This window comes from Neofelis nebulosa, chromosome 10 (assembly GCF_028018385.1).
Source record: "Neofelis nebulosa isolate mNeoNeb1 chromosome 10, mNeoNeb1.pri, whole genome shotgun sequence".
In the NCBI taxonomy this organism is placed as follows: Eukaryota; Metazoa; Chordata; class Mammalia; order Carnivora; family Felidae; genus Neofelis; species Neofelis nebulosa.
The window spans coordinates 49,676,226-49,696,297 of NC_080791.1; the positions used below are offsets into that span (position 1 = coordinate 49,676,226).

Genomic DNA, 20,072 nt, shown 5'->3' on the forward strand with positions numbered 1-20,072 from the left:
GGAAAATGGGTGAACTACTTCCTTAAGAAAGCAGGAGAGAGACTAGACCATGGACCTGATTCCTGAGCAGCTCCAAGAGCCTGCTCTAGTTTAGGAGTCAGGAACACAAAGTCAGACCAGTCAGCACGGCTGTGTATTTACCTCCAGCCAGGTTCAGCTGCTCAGAAGCAGGCTGGGAGAAGTGAAGAGGTGCATCTCACTGAGGCTGGGGTTTTTCAAGATGAGTACAGTGAAGCAAGAAAGGGAAAAGAAAGTTGAAGGTGCATGTAGCGGAGAAATTATAATGACAGAGCGTGGACTGTAAGCTGGGTCAAGTGAGAAGTGAAACTGCAGCAGGGTGCTAGAGTGAGTGGTAGTGAAAAGGAGTGGAGTCCATGGATTGCAGGTTACTGTGTGGTCCAAGATTTGTTGGAACTGGGATACTAAGACTGGAAAGATACGAGATGGTGTTGATCAGAATGTGGCATGTTTGAAACTGAGATGAGATAAACGCTATTATTGATTCACAGTAAGGTGTTGGATAAGACTATGGGAATGAGTGGCTGGGTTGAGCTGTAGGGTAATATCATCGGAGGAGATGAGACCAAGGAAAACAGAAACCAGGATACAGGAGGGAACATCTATATGATTACTGAAATTATGTCTCAATGAAATTATTACATTATAACTAAGTAAGAATAAAAGTGAAATACAGTTTCCAAGAAATGAGGAGGCATGACCTAGAGGTCAGTAGGTGACAGCAACCAAGAGAGGGTAGTGGGCAGTATGGTCTGGTGACATGATTTAAAACTAGGAGGTTTAGGGGTGCCTGCGTGTCTCAGTTGGTTAAGTGCTGACTTCATGATCACGATCTCACTGTTCACGAGTTCGATCCCACATCTGGCTCTGTGCTGACAGCTCAGAGCTGCCCCTCCTCCTGCTGGCACTCTGTCTCTCTCTCTCTCAAAAAATAAACATTAAAAAATAAAAACTAGGAGTTTTAGGGACACACAGAGGCATTATAATGGGCAAGGAGAACATTTACTCCACCTGGACTCCATAGACCAGGGAGTTTGGAGATTAAAAAACAACCACTTGAGAGGGTTTCTGGGGAAGCAGTGTCCTCCCAGAAGGATCAGGTTTCCATTAGAACAAGAAGGCAAAGTAAAGATTGAGGATATAAGGGTTTACTGATGACTGGCTTTGATTTCCAGGTGGATACAGTGGAAGGGTTTCCTAAGGTATCTCCTGAGGTCAGTGGCATCAGAAAAGAGGATATAGAGAACCAACTGGGGATGAAAGCCCAGAGGATGAGGATGTCCAGACTCCTTTTGATGCCTGACTTTAGCATAAAGGGCATATGAGATTAATTCTGATGGTCTTGAGGCAGACGGTCGTAGTGTGAGGCTATGAGTGTTGAGCCAGGGAAGGAGAGAGAGGTGAGGGCCCCATCAGGAGCATGGAATTCTGAGGGAGGTGGTCTTACATTGATTAACCCAAACTCCAAGGCATTCTTCTCATATCACGCAAGGTACTCTGAGGCTTTCTCCTGACTCTACTGGTGGATTTGTTTTCCTAGTGAAACTGGGCAGCTGTCACTGTTCAAAAGTGTGGATATGATATGATCCAGACCTGCTTTCACTCTCCTTATAAATTGGGTTCTTGGGAAATGGCCTGGGTGGCCTACCCCTAAATTTGACTCTAGGAATAATGAATAACCCAATTTTGCTGAAGATAATCACTGGATTATTAATGGACTGTTTGTAATAGGATATAAGTCAGTCAGAATGTCTTTGATTCTGAGATGCCTGGCAAGACATCAGGGGGTAATAAGTTGTGTTCCTTGGGCCATGGCTGCCAGGGGCATACATGCTTTTCTACAAGCTATACTGAGGATCATACATTTTAGACTAGTCAGATGAATCTTAATATAAATTTTATTATCTTTGGCTCCTTTTTTTTTTTTTAATGTTTATTTATTTTTGAGAGAGAATGAGCAGGGGAGGGGCAGAGAGAAGGAGACAGAGGATCCTCACTGACAGCAGAGAGCCCAATGCAGGGCTTGAACTCATGAGTTTTGAGATCATGACCTGAACTGAAGTTGGACGCCCAACCAACTGAGCCACCCAGGCGCCCTGTGGCTTCTTATTCAATGACTCAATGTCATTATCTTTCACTGGAAGGGCAGATACCACCTAGAGCAAAGTATTCATCATTCAGCTTTCAGTTTCAGACCTGAATTCTTTGCCGAATCCTTAGAAAGACAATAGTTTTCAGAGTCAGGCATTTTTGACAAAAAAGATGGATTTCTAGAGGTCTTAAGCTACCCTTATATATCAAAAGCAAAGCTTAAATTTTTAACAAGAATTTAAATTTAGCCAGCGATTTTCATACCTTTTGACCACAATTACTGGTAAGAAATACATTTTTTTATCCTCACCTAACACACACACACACACGCACACGCACACGCACATGCACACATACACATATATTCATGTAAAAGTGAAACAAAAATTTCAGGAAATAGTATTGCCCTTCAGGAAGACATCCCACCTCTCCTAGCATGGTTAATGTTGGGAGGAGAAGACAGAGCATGGAAGAGGTAGGATAAGATAGACACTGGAGTCCTCATTCCCCCGGCCCCTCAGTCCCCTTTGAGGGTATGACCTTGAGTTGTGTGTGTGTGTGTGTGTGTGTGTGTGTGTGTGTGTCTGCCTGTCTGTGTGTCTGTACCATGGAAGTCCTGAGATGAGTGTGAGGAAAGTGAAAGCACTGAAACTAGTGGCCTGGGCCCAGGGCCCAGGGATGCTGGCCACCTCTAGAGGAAGTTGTGCCTGTGGGTTAGCACTGAGTCCAGCCAGACTAGGGAGCTGTGTCCAAGAAGCAGTCTAGCTAGGTGGCATAGGTAGTGCCTCTTCCCCTGATGGGTGAAGAGCGCACAGGGTGTTCAGAAGTTTCTTCTCAGCTCGGTGCTGGGGCTCCAATGTGCTGAGAAGACTGGTGTAGGACATCCCCAGAGATCTGGTAGGATCAGTAACACCTCCGTGTGTACCAGTCTAGGGACCAGGTATAAGGAGTTTCCTGAAGAGATGTGAGGACCTCCTCCCCAGCTGCCACCAACCTATGTTGGTAACCTATCTTACTCCTCCTCACAGATCCAAATGCCATTCCTGGGGTGGATCAGAGGAAGGAGGAAAAACAGAAATCCTCAGCGTTTATTCCGAGATACCAGGATACAGAAAAGAGACTGTTAAACCAGAAGAGAAAGAGATACCATTTAATTGAAAATTTTCAATCCTCTTGCTCCTGCAACTTTTGAGGAAGATTGGAAAAATTAAAGAAAATATGAAATGGTAGTTTGTGAAATTCACATCTCCATTACAAAAGTACCAATTTCCAGTTGTTTTGTCTTAATGATCTGGGCACTTAAAAATTTTTTTTAATAGTTTATTTATTTTTGAGAGAGGGAGAGACAGCGTGTGAGCAGAGGAGGGACAAAGACAGAGGGAGACACAGAATCCGAAGCAGGCTCCAGGCTCTGAGCTGTCAGCACAGAGCCCAATGTGGGGCTTGAATCCACAAACCCTGAGATCATGACCTGAGCCAAAGTTGGTCGCTTAGCCGATTGAGCCACCCAGACGCCCATGGGCACTTTAGACAGTATGACACTTAAACTTAACCTTGAAGGTGTATGCTATTCGCCCTATGGGACACAGAGAAAATATTGTGTCAGATGTCACATAAGTGGTAAGAAGCAACACTGGATCCCCAGCCTGTCAGTGTTCAAAGCCTTGTGTTATCTTGCAGCTGCGCTGGTGGTACAATTAGACTGCTGTCCCAGGCAGCGCTGACGTTGCTAATTCCTTCAGTCCCTCTGGGCACACACGGTTCTACACAGGAAAAAACAGAAACAAGGGGGCGGTAACACTCAGACCCAGATGGCTTCCAGGGAGTCTTTAGATACTCAATAATCACACATACAGTGCTTTACAGTTCATAAGCCTCATCATATTTTTTAGCTGATCTCTGCAAAAACCTTGAAGCAGGTGTTCATATTGTCCTCCTTCTACAGATGAAGGAACCAGGTCTTAGATCAAGCAAGTTTCTGAAAGGCACACAGTTTTTTGTTTTTTTTTTTTAATGTTCATTTATTTTTGAGAGAGAGAGAGAGAGAGAGAGAGAAGGAGACACAGAATCCGAGGCAGGCTCCAGCACAGAGCACGATGTGAAGCTTGAACCCACAAACTGTGAGATCATGACCTGAGCCAAAGTTGGACATTTAACCAACTTAACCACCCAGGCGCCCCTGGAAGGCACACAGTTAAGGGGCAGAGTAGAGACCCTCAGCCTGATCTTTTTATTTCTAAAGAGACACACATTGGAAGACTCTGCCTTCCTACTTAGACAGAAAGACAATAGAAATGGGGTGCCATTGCTGACAGCACAAAGCCTGTTTGGGATTCTCTCTCTCCCTCTCTCTCTTCCCCTCCCCTACTCTCTCTTGAAATAAATAAATAAAAATTAAAAAAAAAAAAAAAAGAAGAAGGACATTGGCAAACCATTGTTACCTTTCTTTCTTCTTCTCTGTAAGTGGGATACAGGCCCCTCACCCCTCCTTCTTATCCTCTGACTAGTGGTCTCCTTTTTGTGTCTGGCTATGCTGTTCAGGACAAGCAGAGTCTGAATTTTTGACAGGTGATAAATGGCAACAGTTTATTCCTCTTTCTCCAGTCTGTGGGCTGGCAGCCGCTGCAGCTGGGGAGCAGCTGCCCAAAGCTGGGGTGTGGTGGGCGAGGGGAAGTCCGAAGATGCTTGGCCACAGGCGGATGCAGGGATGCAGGCTTCTGGTTCCATAGGGCCTTTGAAAGAAGGTCCTGCATGAGTGCAGACCTTTCTGATCAGCTGGTTTGGCACCTTTTCCTCTCTGGTTTTGAAGAGTCAGAGAAGATGAGGGATAAGGAACAAATGCCCCTCTGCTGAGTAGAGACCTAGCTTGCATATCTGAATAAATTGGCTTCCATATTTTTTTTTAAAAAAAGGTTTAATTGAATTGTGAACAGAAGAACTGATGTGTCTTTTATCGGTCTGCTGCCTGTTGACTTTAGCTGGGAGATAATCACCATGGTTAACAAGGATCCTGGCAGCCCATTATTACTCATTCCTGACCATTCCCGTTCACCATTGTTTTGGTATATAATACCCTGAAAGAATATGAAATCCCAACGCTCTGCAGTGTGGTGGTTTCTTTTTATGAACCACAACCTCCTCATCCTCTCCCCAGCTCTCTCCCTTCCTGCTCCCTTCCTCCCACCCCTGCCAACTGCGGCGGACAAGGAGGAGGCTGAGCAGGCCTTGTATCCTCGTGTCCTCACTCCAACCACAAGAGCTCTGCCATCATCCGCCTTATGAAATGACTTCCTGGATACCATTTACTCCAAAGGGTTCCTCTGTGAGACAGTTGAAAACCACATGCTGTCCGATGTTCATGATGTCCAGCTACAAGCTCTGACGGGAGTGAGGCAGTTGCATTGAGGCTTCCCGTTCTTCATCCGTTGTATAAGTGAAGCGAATTATTGTTCGTCCATATTTTCTGTCCTCCCCCATATCTGTGGCACCAGAAAGCAGGTGAAGAAACCTTGGCCCATCTTGTTGGTACAAGTGTCCAGTTGCTGACTGAATTCATTTTTCTCATCAGGCCTGAGCCTCTACAGGCACAGCTGGTTTTCCTGACAAGGGAAAGGGTGACCACTCTCAAATTTCCTCAGTCTTGGTCCAAATTTTGTTTGGGACTGGGGTAGGTTTAAAGCTCCACAGGTTAACAGTGTCCATGTAGTTCTGTTTCTTTAAACTGGGCTGCTTACCCAAATGCATAGCAGGAGTATCAGGGAGCAGCAGGCAATGCTGGTCTCCAGAATTAATTTGGGCATTGCCATGGGCTTACTCCTTTGTGCGCAGTCTGGCTCTCATTGACCCCTTGCTCTCTTCAGTTTACATACTATCTTGGACTCATTTTACAACATCGGCACTTTCCTTTAAGATATATATAGTTAAAATTCACTCTCTGGATCCATAAATCCAGAGCAAAATCTCTGTTAAGGATGGGAAGTTAGGCTAGTACCTAAGGTCGTGAATCATTACCAGGCCCTGAGGCAGTAATGAAGACCCAGCTTTTACCTTCATGGTTCTCACAGGCCAACAAGGGACTCAGCTTCCAAAGCAAATAATTCCAATACATTTTGTGCAATGTTATTGTAGATTTTGTATCAAAAACCAAAGGAAGGAGAGAGTAATTGTTGGACCATAAGTTCTTTGAGAGCAAAGATCCCATCTGTCTTATTCACTGCTATTTACCTAGAACTCAGCATAGTAGCTGGAACATGATGGTATTTAATATTCATTTGTTTAAGTGAACTGATTCATTTGTACCAGGTATATCCAATAGTCTGATTGATTCATTCAATTATTTAATCATTCATTTAATCATTTATCCACTCCTTAAATAATGTTAGCTATTTTTAAGTAGTAAGGCAATTTATTACCATTTAATTTGAATGTAAAGTTATTCTTCAATAACATAAAAGAATTTTGACTAAATATAAATGAAGATAATGATCTTGGACACATCTAGCCTTTACTGAACAATCACTGTGTGCTGATTCCTCACAAGGTACATTGTATCATTCTCCATAGACAAGTAAGAAAATAGAAGTTTATAGAACTTCTGAAATACCTTGCCCAGCTCATTTAATGGGATTCAAACCCAGGCCTGAATGCCTGACTCCAAAGTCTTTGATAATTGCCTACTAAACACTGCCTCTGCTAGAGTGTGTGGAACCTTACTCTGAGGCCCTAGAGAAGTGGATGGGCTGGATTTAGGTAGGGCCAGGGGAAGTAAACTGTAAATCCGATCCCTAAGGGGGATGGCCAGGACCCTAAGGGGTTGTAATGAACTTGATTTTATCTGAGCTGGTATTAGGAGGCAAAGACTTATCTGGGAACAGGACAGGGCATGACTTGGCCCCAGGCAGTGATGGTACTTAGGTAACTACAAGGTGGGGATAAGGCAGCCAGGATTTGATATAGGACCATAGTTAACAGCAGATTAACTGAGAGAGAGATGGGTGAGAGAGATGAGATGAAGCCCATCCTATTTTATTTTATTTTATTTTAGGGACAGAGCAAGCAAGGGAGGGGAAGAGCGAGGGGGACAGAGGATCTGAAGTGGGCTCTGTGCTGACAGGCTTGACAGCAGTGAGCCCGATGAGGGGCTTGAACTCACTGAGCCACCCAGGTGCCCCAGAGCCCATCCCATGCAGAGAAGAGGCTCCTCAGGAAAGGTTGGGAGGGCTCTGAAACCCAGGTAAAGCAGGCTGGATGCAGGCAAATAAAGCACAAACCAGGAAACTGTTTGCTGAATTGCACTGAATGTTGCTGTTTGGAGCATACCTCTCATTTCTTCATTTTGTTGACATCTTAACACAACTGCGATGTGGTGCAGTATAAAGAGTCTTAGACTTGGGACTCCTCTCTTTCTACTTGCTAGCTAGCTTTGAATGTTTTGTCAAGTGGCCTCATCTCCTTAGATTTCATTTTCCTTATTTTATTTTTTTAACATTTATTTTTGAGACAGAGAGAGATAAAGCATGAATGGGGGAGGGTCAGATAGAGGGAGACACAGAATCTGAAACAGGCTCCAGGGTCTGAGCTGTCAGCACAGAGCCCGACGCGGGGCTCGAACTTACGGACCGTGAGATCATGACCTGAGCCAAAGTTGGCCGCTTAACCGACTGACCCACCCAGGCGCCCCTCATTTTCCTTATTTTAAAATGTGACATTTTTAACCTAATTTCATTTTGTGGTTAATAGGATGATGTGAGAGGTTGTGTTTAGATGCTGAGGGTTTGTATCCACTGAAGTCCTATTCTTCTGTGTTACATTTCCCATGAAACCAGGGCTTGAAGCTGTGTGAGTGGACAATAGTCCTGGAAAGCAGAGGTTGGAAAGGTACATGTCAGCGATTCTAGGCAAGGGGGCATCAATTGAAAATAGACTGCACCCTTGTTTGGAAGAGGTAGTGGGACTTAATGGAAAGTAACAAGAAATGCTCATAAAACAGCTCTTTATGCACAGAGAAGCCAGTTTTTGCCTTGTTGCTAAGGTCCCAATTGTTTCCTGGCTGTGTTTTGTGTGTCTGTGTCAGGCCATTCTGTGGGTTCCTTTCAAGAACTTGGTGATATTGGCCTGCAGATAATTAGATCAGTGTCATCACTTTCACTGTCCCCCTTTTTATCCTGCTGGGACCATTTGCATGAAAATAGAAGTGGGCGATATTCCTTTCCCATTAACAAGGCTTAATTTCTTACTGGGATATATCTTGGGAGAATCATCACATATAGCAGCTTTGGAAAAAAGTCCCAAGTCGATGTGTAAGTGAGCTTGCTTTAAAGAGGTTTAAAGGCGCAAATGTTCAGCTAAGCCATCCACTTCCCAAACTGACCTTCAAAAATTTCCCCTCATGATATAGAAGATCTTCATCTGGGGTTAATCAGGTTGCAGCCTGTGTAAGAGAAACTTTTAGGAAGCTTACATTCTATAGTGAAATTGGTTCTGATGTTCATAAGCATTTACCTTTTTATAGGTCTTTCCTCAGCCTAGGGCCTTTCAAAGAGCTAGACCTAAAAGAAACCTCAGTTTGCAACAGTGAAGTTTGAGAGGAAGAGATTCACATGGTTATCATCAATTTGTTGTAAAGCAATGCAGGTGTAGTAGATGTGAGAAATAGGAACTCTCATTCATTGCTGGTGGGAATGCAAAATAGTGCAGCCATTTTGGAAGAGTGTGTCAGCTTAGAAAGCTAAACATAGGCTTGGCATATGAGTCAAGATTGCACAACTAGGTAGTTGCCCAAATGAGTTAAAAATGTATGTTTACACAAAAACCTGCATAGGAATGTTTATAAAAGCTTTCTTCATAACTGCCAGGACTTGGAAACAACTAAGTTGTCCTTTAATAGGTGAATGGATAAACAAAGTGTGGTACATTCATACTATTGAGTATTATTCAGCAAGAAGAAAAATGAGCTATCAAGCTGTAAAAAAAACAAAAACAAAAAAACACACGCAAAAAAAAAAAACATGGAGGAACCTTAAATGTATATTGCTAAGTGAAAGAAGCCAGTCTGAAAAAAGCTGCATACTGCATAATTCAAACTATATGACATTCTGGAAAAGGTAAAACATGAAAACAGTAAAAAAGATCAGTGGTTGCTAGTGGTCCAGGGGAAGGGAATAAAGATGAATGGATGGAGCACAGGACATTTTAGGAGAGTGAAACTATCCTGTGTGATATTCTGATGGCAGACTGTAGGACTATGCATCTGTCCAGATCTGCAGTGAATCTCGCAGAACTGTATAATGTAAACTTTGAACTTTTGTATAAATATTGGTTCATCAGTTGTGACAAATGTACCACACAAATGCAACATATTAAAAATTGGAGAAATTGTGTAGGGGAAGGGGGAAGAGATATATCAGAGCTTCCTGTACCTTGTACATAATATACATATATATTTGGATACTACAGAGGCTCTGGCAAGCTCCTGAAGGAACTTACAATGTAGGCCCTTAGGATTTTGGAGCAAAGCTATATTTTCTCTAGAAAATTACTCTTTCCTTTTGGGAAAACTTCTGAAATGCTATTAGGCCTCGGTGGGTGGGTAGAAACTTAATACCTGATCATGGGACTCTAAGAGAACATGCTGCTGGAGATACATATTATAAACTGGATGTCATTTAATCCAAGCCATGATGTTGGGTGTGTGCAGTAACCAAGGTGACTAGCTTTCCCAGTTTACCTGCACTGAGAAAGTTCCTAGGATTTGGGATTTTCAGTGCTAAAACTGAGACTGCCCTAAGCAAACTGGAAAAAACATTCCACCAATTAAAAGTGACTTAGATGGAGAGCAGGACTTGATGGCACACATAAGGTGTATAATTCAGACTTTCATCCATCTACTGTTGTTTTGCAAACTTTCCCTAAGCCCATGGCCTCATGGGGAAGTCTCTGTAATCCTTTGACAAAGGAAGAAAATTCTAGCCTGGTCTATATACGGTTCCACGTATTTCTAGCAAGAAATATACTTTTTTTTTGATAAGAACTTTTGTATGTTTTTATTTATTTTCATTTTTTTAAATATGAAATTTATTGTCAAATTGGTTTCCATACAATACCCAGTGCTCATCCCAAAAGGTGCCCTCCTCAATACCCATCACCCACTTTCCCCTCCCTCCCCCCCATAACCATAATAGACTCTTAAAAAAATACCCCCATGTCCATCAACTGATGAATGGATGAAGAAATTGTGGTTTATATACACAAAAAAATGTACTTTAAAAATTTTTATTTTTATTTTAGAGAGAGAGAGCATGAAAGGAGGAGAGGGGCAGAGGGAGAGAAAAAGAGAGAATCTCTGAATGGATCCCAATGTGGGGCTCAGTCTCACAACCGTGAGATCAAAATCTGAGCCAATATCAAGAGACGCTTAACTGATGGAGCCACCCAGGTGCCCCCAGAAGTGTTCTTGAGGAGCAGAAAAGCCAAGGTTTGTAGAAGTCAATCTGTCTTTTTATTCAGCCATTCTGATGCTTGCTCAAAGTTGTGCATGGGTTTCACAACATGGGACTCTCCCTCTCCATGACTGAACTATCATCACATTTGGAAGCCCAACTTGCCAACATCAAAGATGAATGCTATACCCTGAGAGTACCAACCAGCCACCTGGTAACAAGTTGATTTCAATGTCCTTTCAATTACTGACAGAACAAATTTTCTCACTAGAATAGTCATTCTGGGTATGTATTAACTTTCCTTCTCAGATGCTTTGCCAGCTCCATCATCTATAGACTTTTAGAATGCCTTATTCACCCTCACAGCTCTCACATTTCATTGCTTTTATTCAAGGAAATAATTATTGACAGCAGAAGGAAGAAACTATGGGTTCTAGCTCATGGTATTCACTGTTTTCCTTGTGCAATCATGTTTCCTACTATCCATAAGCAGCTGGCTTTATAGGACAGTAGAATGGTCCTGCTCCACCAGCTGGGAAACCACACTTTTGGAGGTTGGATGCTATTCTACAGTGTGAAACATGTGCTAATCTAACAACCAATATACAATGCTGTTTATCTCATAGCTAGAATGCACAGAGCTAGAAATTTAGGAGTTAAAGTGGGAATTTCTCCTTTTATTGCCCCCACAATTGCAAATTTTTTTCTTTCCATCTTTAAATATTTGGTCACTGCTGATTTTAGAGGGCTTAAAGCACAAAGAAAGAATGTTTTCATGAGGAGACATGCAATAGTTCCATCAAATTAGCAGTTGAAACTGTCACCTGGGAATGTTGGGCTCCTCGTGTCACTGATCTAACATACAAAGAAAGATGTGACTGCAGTGGCTGAGGTGATTGATTCTAATTTCCAAGAGAAAACAGGGTTTGCACAATGGGGCAAAGAGAACTGTGTTTAGAAACCAGGGGATTCTCCAGGTGCACTACAGTGACCAAATAAAGGTAGGACTGCTAAAGCTTCAGACCCTTTAAAAATGAAGATCTGGACAAGGTTGTGAACCTTAGAGAAATGAGAATTGTGGTAGTTATGCATATTTTCTTGCTTTGTCATGTATATATTTGTATTTATTAACCGATTTCCTTTATTCCACTCTTCCTTTCCCTTACCATACCTATTTTATATAAGGTATGTTGTTGGTGCTTAACTTTATAATTTGGTTCATTAGATTATAGGATATCAAGATGGGATTGTGGCTGAGCTGGAAGAGAAAAGAACATCACCAATAGACAAAAACTGAGAGTAATAGGGCTTTAGGTGTTAAGCCCCTCTTTTGGGCAGAGGGTAAGTGCATTTTCATTTAAATGAAGGGTAATTATATTATATTGTATTATATTATATTATATTATATTATATTATATTATATTATATTATATTATATTACTATATTATTATATTTTCTACTTTGTTGATTGGAAGTTTACGTATGATAGAAACTTATGTATTATGTCAGCAAAGGGGTGGAATGTACTATATATTATCTATTGTCACTTAGTAGTTGTTTCTACCTCTTCTGTGTTCTCAACCTCTCCCTGTATTACAGATTTTGGAAAGGTAAAAACTTCATTTCCAAGACTCACTTGTTACTAGAATTCCAAGTGCAATTTAGGTTCCTCCAATGAGGTACATTTGTGTTAGATTTGGAAGATGGAAGGAAGGTAGAAGTCACTTTTATTGGGGTGATGGCAGCTGATGTATGGACGTCAGCTGTCAAGAGTTTTTGCAGTGGCCAGATTCCACATTCTATTGCGAACTTAAGCCAGCAGCTTTGTGAATATTGGGCAGTTGTGTCAACTGCAGTGGTTTCCTAGTTTTCTGAACTTGCAGTACAGAAATAATTTCCCGACCTTGAAACCTGGTGGTGATGTGACTTGAACGTGTAGTGCTGGCTCCTTGACTGCCATTCCTTCAATCCCTTTAATGATTTATAAAACATTTAACTCATAGTACACTGGAATCACTGGAGTATAAAATCCCTAAACCTGACCATAAATCAATAGAAACCAACAGTGAAACACAAGTTAAACAGAGGGGACAAAAACAAAACAGAGCATCTGGAGATATGGGGCAATAAAAAACAAGTCTGACATATTTGTAACTAGAGTCCAAGAAGGAAAAGAGAGAGAGAAAGAAATTAGGCAAGAAGAAATATTTGAAGAGATAATGGTTGAGAAATTTCCACCTCTAAGTTCTGTTCATCAAGTAACATCAAGAGTTCATCAAAAGTTCATCAACTCTTACAGCCACTTCTCCTTGGATGTTGCCTTTACATTTTTAGCTAATATGCTTAAAACATTTTGTGGTTATAGATATTTTTAACAGATTTATTGAGATATAATTCACATACCATAGAATTCATCCATTTAAAGTGTGTAATTAAATGGTTTTTAGTATATTCACAGAGTAAATATAATCATATCAATTTGAATCTTTTCATTACTTTAAAAAGAAACCCCACATGCCTTAGCCTTGTATTAGTAAGGTTTCTCCAGATAAACAGAATGAATAGAAGGTTCTCTCTCTCTCTCTCTCTCTCTCTCTCTCTCTCTCTGTGTGTGTGTGTGTGTGTGTGTGTGTGTGTGTGTGTGTATTTTAATAAATTGGCTCACATAGTTGTGAGGGATGAAGTTTGATGGGATGAGCTGCAAGCTGAAAATTTCTGCAGGAGCTAATGTTGCAGTCTTGAGTTCAAAGGCAATCTGTAGGCAGGGTTCCTTGAAAGGGACTTTAGTGACTTTAGTGTTTTCTCTTAGGAATTTCAGTTGATTGGATGAGGCCCACCTACATTAAAGAGGGTAAGCTGCTTTAATCAAAGTCTACTGATTTAAATTTTAAACATATCTTAAAAATGCCTTCACAGCAACATCTGGACTTTCACCATGCAACTGGGTACTATAACCTAGTCCAATTGACACATAATATTATAACCATCAACGGCCACCCCTTGTCATCTTGGCACCCATAGGTATCTCTTAACCATACTTAATCTCCAAATTAAGACAATAAGAAGCAGTTTTCTTTCAACACCTTCACTATCCTACCTCAGGGGTATATCAACTCTCCAGCTCTATATCATAATTTAGTTTGCAAGGACTCTGATCATCTTTCCCTTCCGCAGTATATCACACTGAGTCCATTATATTGAGATGACATTATGCGGATAGTGAGCCAAGTAGTGATGACTCTAGACTTACTGGTCAGATATTTGTGTGTCAGAGAGTGGGAAATTAATCCAACAAAAATTCAGAGGCCTTCTACCTCAGTGAAATTTCTAGGAGTCCGGTGATGTGGGGCATGTTGGCCTATTCCTTCTAAGAAGGATTAAGTGCTTCATCTGGCCACTCCTATAACAAAAATAGAGCCACAATGCCTCGTAGATCTTTTTTTGATTTTGGAGGCTGCCTATTTCTCATTTGGGTGTGCTACTCCAGCCTGTTTGCCAAGTGACCCAAAAAGCTGCTGGATTTTTTGGAATGTATGGTAAACTCTAAGGTTAATAATTTGAGGAATTGACACACTGTTTTCCAAAGTAGCTGCACTTTTTAACATTCCCACCAGCTATATATCAGGACTTCCACATCATCACCAAAAATACTTATTTTCTGTCTTTTGGATTATAGCCATTCTGTGAGTGTGAAGTAGTATTTCATTATAGTTTTGATTTGTATTTCCTTAATGGTTAATGATGTTTAGATTTTTTTATATGATTATAGGCCATTTGCATATGTTCTTTGGAGAAATGTTTATTTAAATCCTTTTCTTATTAAAAAAAAATACAGGGGCACCTGAATGGCTCAGTCAGGTAAGCGTCTGACTCTTGATTTTGGCTCAGGTCATGATCTCACGGTTTGTGGGATCAAGCCCCGTGTTGGGTTCTGTGCTGACAGTGTGGAGCTTGCTTAGGATTCTCACTCTCTGCACTTCCCCACTCACATGCTCAAAATAAATAAATGTCAAAATAAATAAATAAGCATTAAAAAAATACAGGACATTCCCATATACTCCCTCTCTCCCTAGCCTTCTTACTATTAACATCCTACACCAGAGCAGTACATTTGTTATAACTGATGAATCTACATTTATACCTCATTATCAGCCAAAGTCCATAGTTGATATTAGTGTTCATTCTTGGTGATGTTCATTCAGTGGTTTTTAACTAATGCATAATGATATGTCTCCACCATTATGGTACTATTTGGAGTAGTTTCACCCCTTTAAAAATGATCTGTGCCCCACCTATTCATCCTTCCCTTTCCTCTACCCCTGGCAACCACTGATCTTTTTACCATCTATCATTTTGCCTTTTTGAGAATGTTGTATATCTGGAATCATGCAATCTGTAGCCTTTCAGATTGACTTCTTTTATTTAGTAACATGCATTTAAAATTCCTCCATGTCTTTTCATGACATGATAGCTAATTTCTTTTAGTGCTGAATAATATTCCATTGCCTGGATGTACCACAGATTCTCCTAGCTTCTGGTCCCCTCAAACATTTCTTGGCTTGGAGTAGTGTAACTTTAATGTCTGCTTCTATCTTCACATGGCTGTTTTCTCCTTCTTTCTCTCCAGGTCTCCAATGCCATTTTCTTCTCTGTGTCTCTTTTCCTCTCCTTATAAGGACACCAGTCCTGTTAGATTAGGACTCTCCCTAATTCAGTATGACCTCACCTTAATTGACATCTGTAAAGACCCTATTTCCCAATAAATTCACATTTGCAGGTACTGGGGATTAGGACTTCAGTCTATCTTTTTGGAGGATGGAATTCTATCCATATCATTCTGCCCTCTGACTGCCCCTTCAAATACATGTCCTTCCCATATATAAAATACATTCACCCAGTCTAAATGTTACCCAAACTTTTAACTTATTCCAGCATCAACTCTAAATCTAAAATCTTGTCTAATTATAATTAACTCAGAGTCTTGAATTCCATCTTCTAAATCATTTCTATCAGGTATGGGTGAGACTCCAACCATGATCCATCTAGGGAGAAAATTCCTCTCCACCTGTGGACTTACAAAATCTAAAAAACAAGTTACCTTCTTCAAAAATAGAAGAGGATGGAATAGACATTGCATTCCAACAAGGAGAAATTGGAAGGACAAAAAGGGTCACAGATCCCAAGCAAAGCAAAACTTAGTAGAGGAAATTCCACTGGATTCCATGCCTAAGAATAATCTTTTGTGGCTCAGTGCTCTGTCCTCTGGGCATGCTGGGGTGGCAGCCCTACCCTTTCTGGACTCTGTATTTTTGGTTCTGCCACAGGAATAATTCTTTCTTCATTCTGTCACATCTCTGTCCCTTTCAGTCCAGTGTTTCTGCTGGTATGACATTCTCAAAAACAAAACAAGTATCTGTGAAATACATGGGGAGTCCAAACCATCCCATCAGAGGGTCCTCCACAGTCTTTCTGGATAACCACATCTCTCCTCCTTGCTTCTGCTGAGATGGTTGTTTAACATGCATATTCATGTATCCATAAGCATCTCTAACCATCTCTAGGAAATGGTTTTCTGGCCATATCCCTAGTCTTGTTTCTAGAGCATGCTATCTTGATAGCCAGGAAATTTTCCAAATCATCAAGTACTGGTTCCTTTGTGTTTAAAAGTTTATTTTTTCAATTTATCCTTTCCTCTTCCATTTTATTATAAGCAGCAAGGGTAAACTATCTTCCATCCAAAGGTAGAACACAATTAGAGTTGCTATAGAAACCTACCCTCCCACAGACAAAGGCAGATTCTGGCCTAAGGGAGATAAACCTCTGTTCCTCTGATTCTTTAGTCACACTTTCTCATGTGCCTTCCTCCTTTAGTCTGCAGTGAGCTAAGTGAATCACCTAGAACACAAATTTAAAGAGGCACTCACTCGCACCATTACTTTCATGACCTCAGAGTGAGTGCCCTGAATGCCTTGCTTATCTCACCCATGTCCAGGCCTACCCTTCCCACCTCCAACGTCTCCAACTCCTTCCTAGTTCTATGTTCAGGTCAGAAAATAGACCCCCCAGAATCCAGTAGCTATCCCCTCTCAGACCTTGTCTCAGGGCTTTGGGAGGGTAGAAACAGCCAACCATGTATATGTAGTCAAGCCTCCTCTATCTGCCCAAACTTACCTTGAGTCTTCCCAGATTCCATCTCTGTTCTCTTTCTCTTTTCAGAAGCATCCAAATCCAAGAGCCCTATGAACCTGGTGGTAAAGCAGATCTGCTCTGCTTCTTTTTGCCCAGAGTACTACCAACATGCAGGTGAGCAGATCCTACTCCCTGTATTCCCACAAATGTGGAAGGGACCAGCCTAAGGAAGCCATGAAGGAGTATGTGGGGCTAAATAATAAATCATAAAGAGACTTATGGTAGAGACTATTAGAAATGGGTAGAGACTTTTTGTGCTGGACTGTGTTAGGCTCCTATGTAGCCTGGGAGTCTAGATCCCTAGCCTTTGTTTGTTTGTTTGTTTGTTTGTTTGTTTTAGAGAGTGAGAGAGCATGAGCAGGGGAGAGAGGCAGAGAATAAGAGAGAGAGAGAGAGAGAGAGAGAGAGAGAGAGAGAGAGAGAGAGAATTTTAAGCAGGCTCCATGCTCAGTGCAAAGCCTGATGTGGGGCTCAATCCCACCACCCTGGAATCATGACCTGAACTAAAATCGAGTCAGACGCTCCACTGACTGAGCCATCCAGGTGCCCCTAGATCCCTATCCTTTGTTGCCAAGACTTCGTCAGAGCCCCAGTTTCCTAATCCATACATTGGCGTCAAGTCCATAGCAATAACTCTTTAGGAGGAGGGCAGGAATATGTGTGCAGGAAAATGAGCTTAGAACCTGACATCTTTATCTTCCTCTTCCCAGCTTGGCCTAGATCCTTGCTTCCATCTGGAGGTCACTAAGTCCAGGGAAATCCAATTGGAATGTTAAGTCAGTAGGCTTGTTCCTTCAGCCAAAGGTCTAGTGAATAGACTCGCATGGAGGGGAAATACCAGCTGTGTCCAAGCCTCAGACCCAGGACAAAAGTGCTCTGTTCCATGTAACAACATCACTGCTACTCAGAGAAACTTCTCGGAAGAATCTAATATATTTTATCTGGAACCTAGTACTGAATCAGGAAAAGGAAGAACAATTGTCCACAGGAGGTCAATTTTCTCTTTCCCCTCACTGTGTCCCCTAAAATGGGCTTGTATGGTCTCACTCCATGGCAGAGGCAGTTCTAACACACATTATCTTGGGTTTGGTTGATATTTTCTCATGTTAGATTCAGATTATGTATTTTAGGCAGGAGTATCTCAGAAATAATTCTGTATTCTTCTCGATGTATTCTATCTCAGTGGTGTGTGATTTTAATTTGACCCATTACTAATAATATTTACTTTGATCACTTGACTAATGTGGTAACTTCCAGGCTTCTTTACTATATGAAGTTACTCTTTTCTACTTTATATATAACACATATTTTGTTAGGAGATTCTTTAAAACTATGTAAATAGTTTCTTACCAAACTTTTAATTTATTCATTTATCTAAGTATATGTGTTTGGACTCATACTTTTCAGTTTTATTCAATAGTTTATAATCTGTTACGATCATTATTTATCTGATGCTCAAATTGTTTTCTATTTGGTCAGTGGGAACCCCTTCAGGCTGGCGTCTGAGTCCTTTTGGCAGATCTCCATCTTTATTTGGGCATTTCCCTTCCAACACAAAGAGATATTTCAGACTCACCTCATACTTTCCCTCCTCAGGATTGGAACCAGCTAATTACTCAAGGAATCAAGATCTGAGTGCAAAGTATGTTTATTGCTGTTGGACTGTTGCTGCTCCTAGGTTCTCCCAGTAGACAAGACTAGGGAACACACGTTTATGCCTGTATTTATTTCTATATTTATCTACATATATTAAAAATCATAAGTTCACAGCAAAGCTGCCAATTCTAATCAAATACCCCAGGGCTTATTTTAGACCCCCTGCTCTTTGAATATTTGTACCTCTCTTCTCTAGAAGGGAGAATCCTGGCTCTTGATCTTTAATATATTTAATTTTTGATCAATCCCCCTGTATAAAGCCAATTTCTCATCTGTCTCTACCCCTTGTTCCACATAAATGCCCTCCTTAACTCTCTCCAATATTCTGTGCCAGGCCTTTCCTCCACAAGGATGCCTCCTTCCCTTGTTTGGGCTCTGAGATGTCATACCCCATTCCTCACTGTGCTTTGGCTCTGACACTGAACAAGGAGCTCTCCTCCATGGATTCTCTCCTTCCCAACATTAGACTGGCACATGGGTTGATAACCCTTCGTTGCTCAGGCTCTGACACCTTACAGTGGGCCACTTCAGTTCTCCTACACCCCACCCATCTCACTGCTAGCACAGAGATTAGCTTTGCTCTGCCTTTCCTGAATGCTTTAGGACTGGATTGTTCAGGAAGAGAAAGGTAGAGCAAGAAAGGAAAAGGGAAAAGGAATGGGAGAGAAAGAATGGTTATGACTTTCTCTCCTCTTTTTAATTTCTTTTCAATTATTTTAAATGTTCATTTACTTTTGACAGAGAGAGAGAAAGAGAGAGAGAGAGTGAGTGGGGGATGGGGGGAGAGAGAGGTAGACACAGAATCTGAAGCAGGCCCAGGCTCTGAGCTGTCAGCACAGAGCCCGATGAAGGGCTTGAACTCGTGAGTGAATCGGGAGGTCATGACCTGACCTGAAGTCAGTTGCTTAACCAACTGAGCCACCTAGGTGCCCCTCCCTCCTCTTTTTAAGATAAAGACAGTTGTGAGAGACAGGATGGGAAATAAACGTCTCCAATCAATTTTAAGAAAGAGTACATATGAGACCCCTATCCAAGTATTTTGAAGAGTCTTTTTATACCCTCAGGTGTATATACACTCTAGTTAAAGAACATTGATGTAGGAGGTCACATTAAATGGAATGGAAATGCCTAGGAAGACATTCCCCACCTCAGAATCCTGACAAAAAGGCCTCCAGACCTTTTAATGACCATAATTTCTTTACTTAACCTGTACTGTTGTACTCCCTTTTTCCTCCCATCCTCCTTATCCTTCTTCCTGTCAAGAAGCAAGCTCTCTCCATCCACACCTCTGTGAGGTAGAACCTTTAATGTGACACTGACTCAGGCCCTTTCTTTAAACTTCCTCTTCTTTCAACTTTGGGATGACCTCCTTTATGGGTGGGCCTGCAGGAGAGACTTACCTTTGCCTCTGCTGTGGGCCTGAGTCTCATGGCTTGTGGTAGCTCTGGTTAGACCTTGGGGCTGGGAGCTCTGAGGGAGTCTGGTTTAGAAGAGGGATGTCAAGAGGTAGTGAAGGGGAACTTTGGGAGAATGAGGTATTTTCTGATGGGCTATGGGCTTGGGCTGGGACTGTATATGTGACATATCTAGGGTGGAAAACAAGTTCTAAGTTCCACAAAATGATATTACTAGATAAGCTTTTTATCATCACTATTTTAGAATGTGGAACTGAAACCAGA

The 20,072-nt window shown here is 41.5% G+C and overlaps 1 protein-coding gene across 2 annotated transcripts in view; it reads left to right on the forward strand.

The window, feature by feature from the left end:
- PRCP (prolylcarboxypeptidase) overlaps positions 1-20,072 on the forward strand; it is a 141,515-nt gene that overhangs the window by 100,682 nt on the left and 20,761 nt on the right. The window contains exons 10-12 of one of the 2 annotated variants that reach the window (XR_009249654.1): positions 10,396-10,582; positions 11,773-11,888; positions 16,765-16,851. The gene's annotated coding sequence lies outside the window, so the exon portion shown is untranslated. The remainder of the gene's footprint in view (positions 1-10,395; positions 10,583-11,772; positions 11,889-16,764; positions 16,852-20,072) is intronic. The other variant, XR_009249655.1, reaches the window with a different exon arrangement.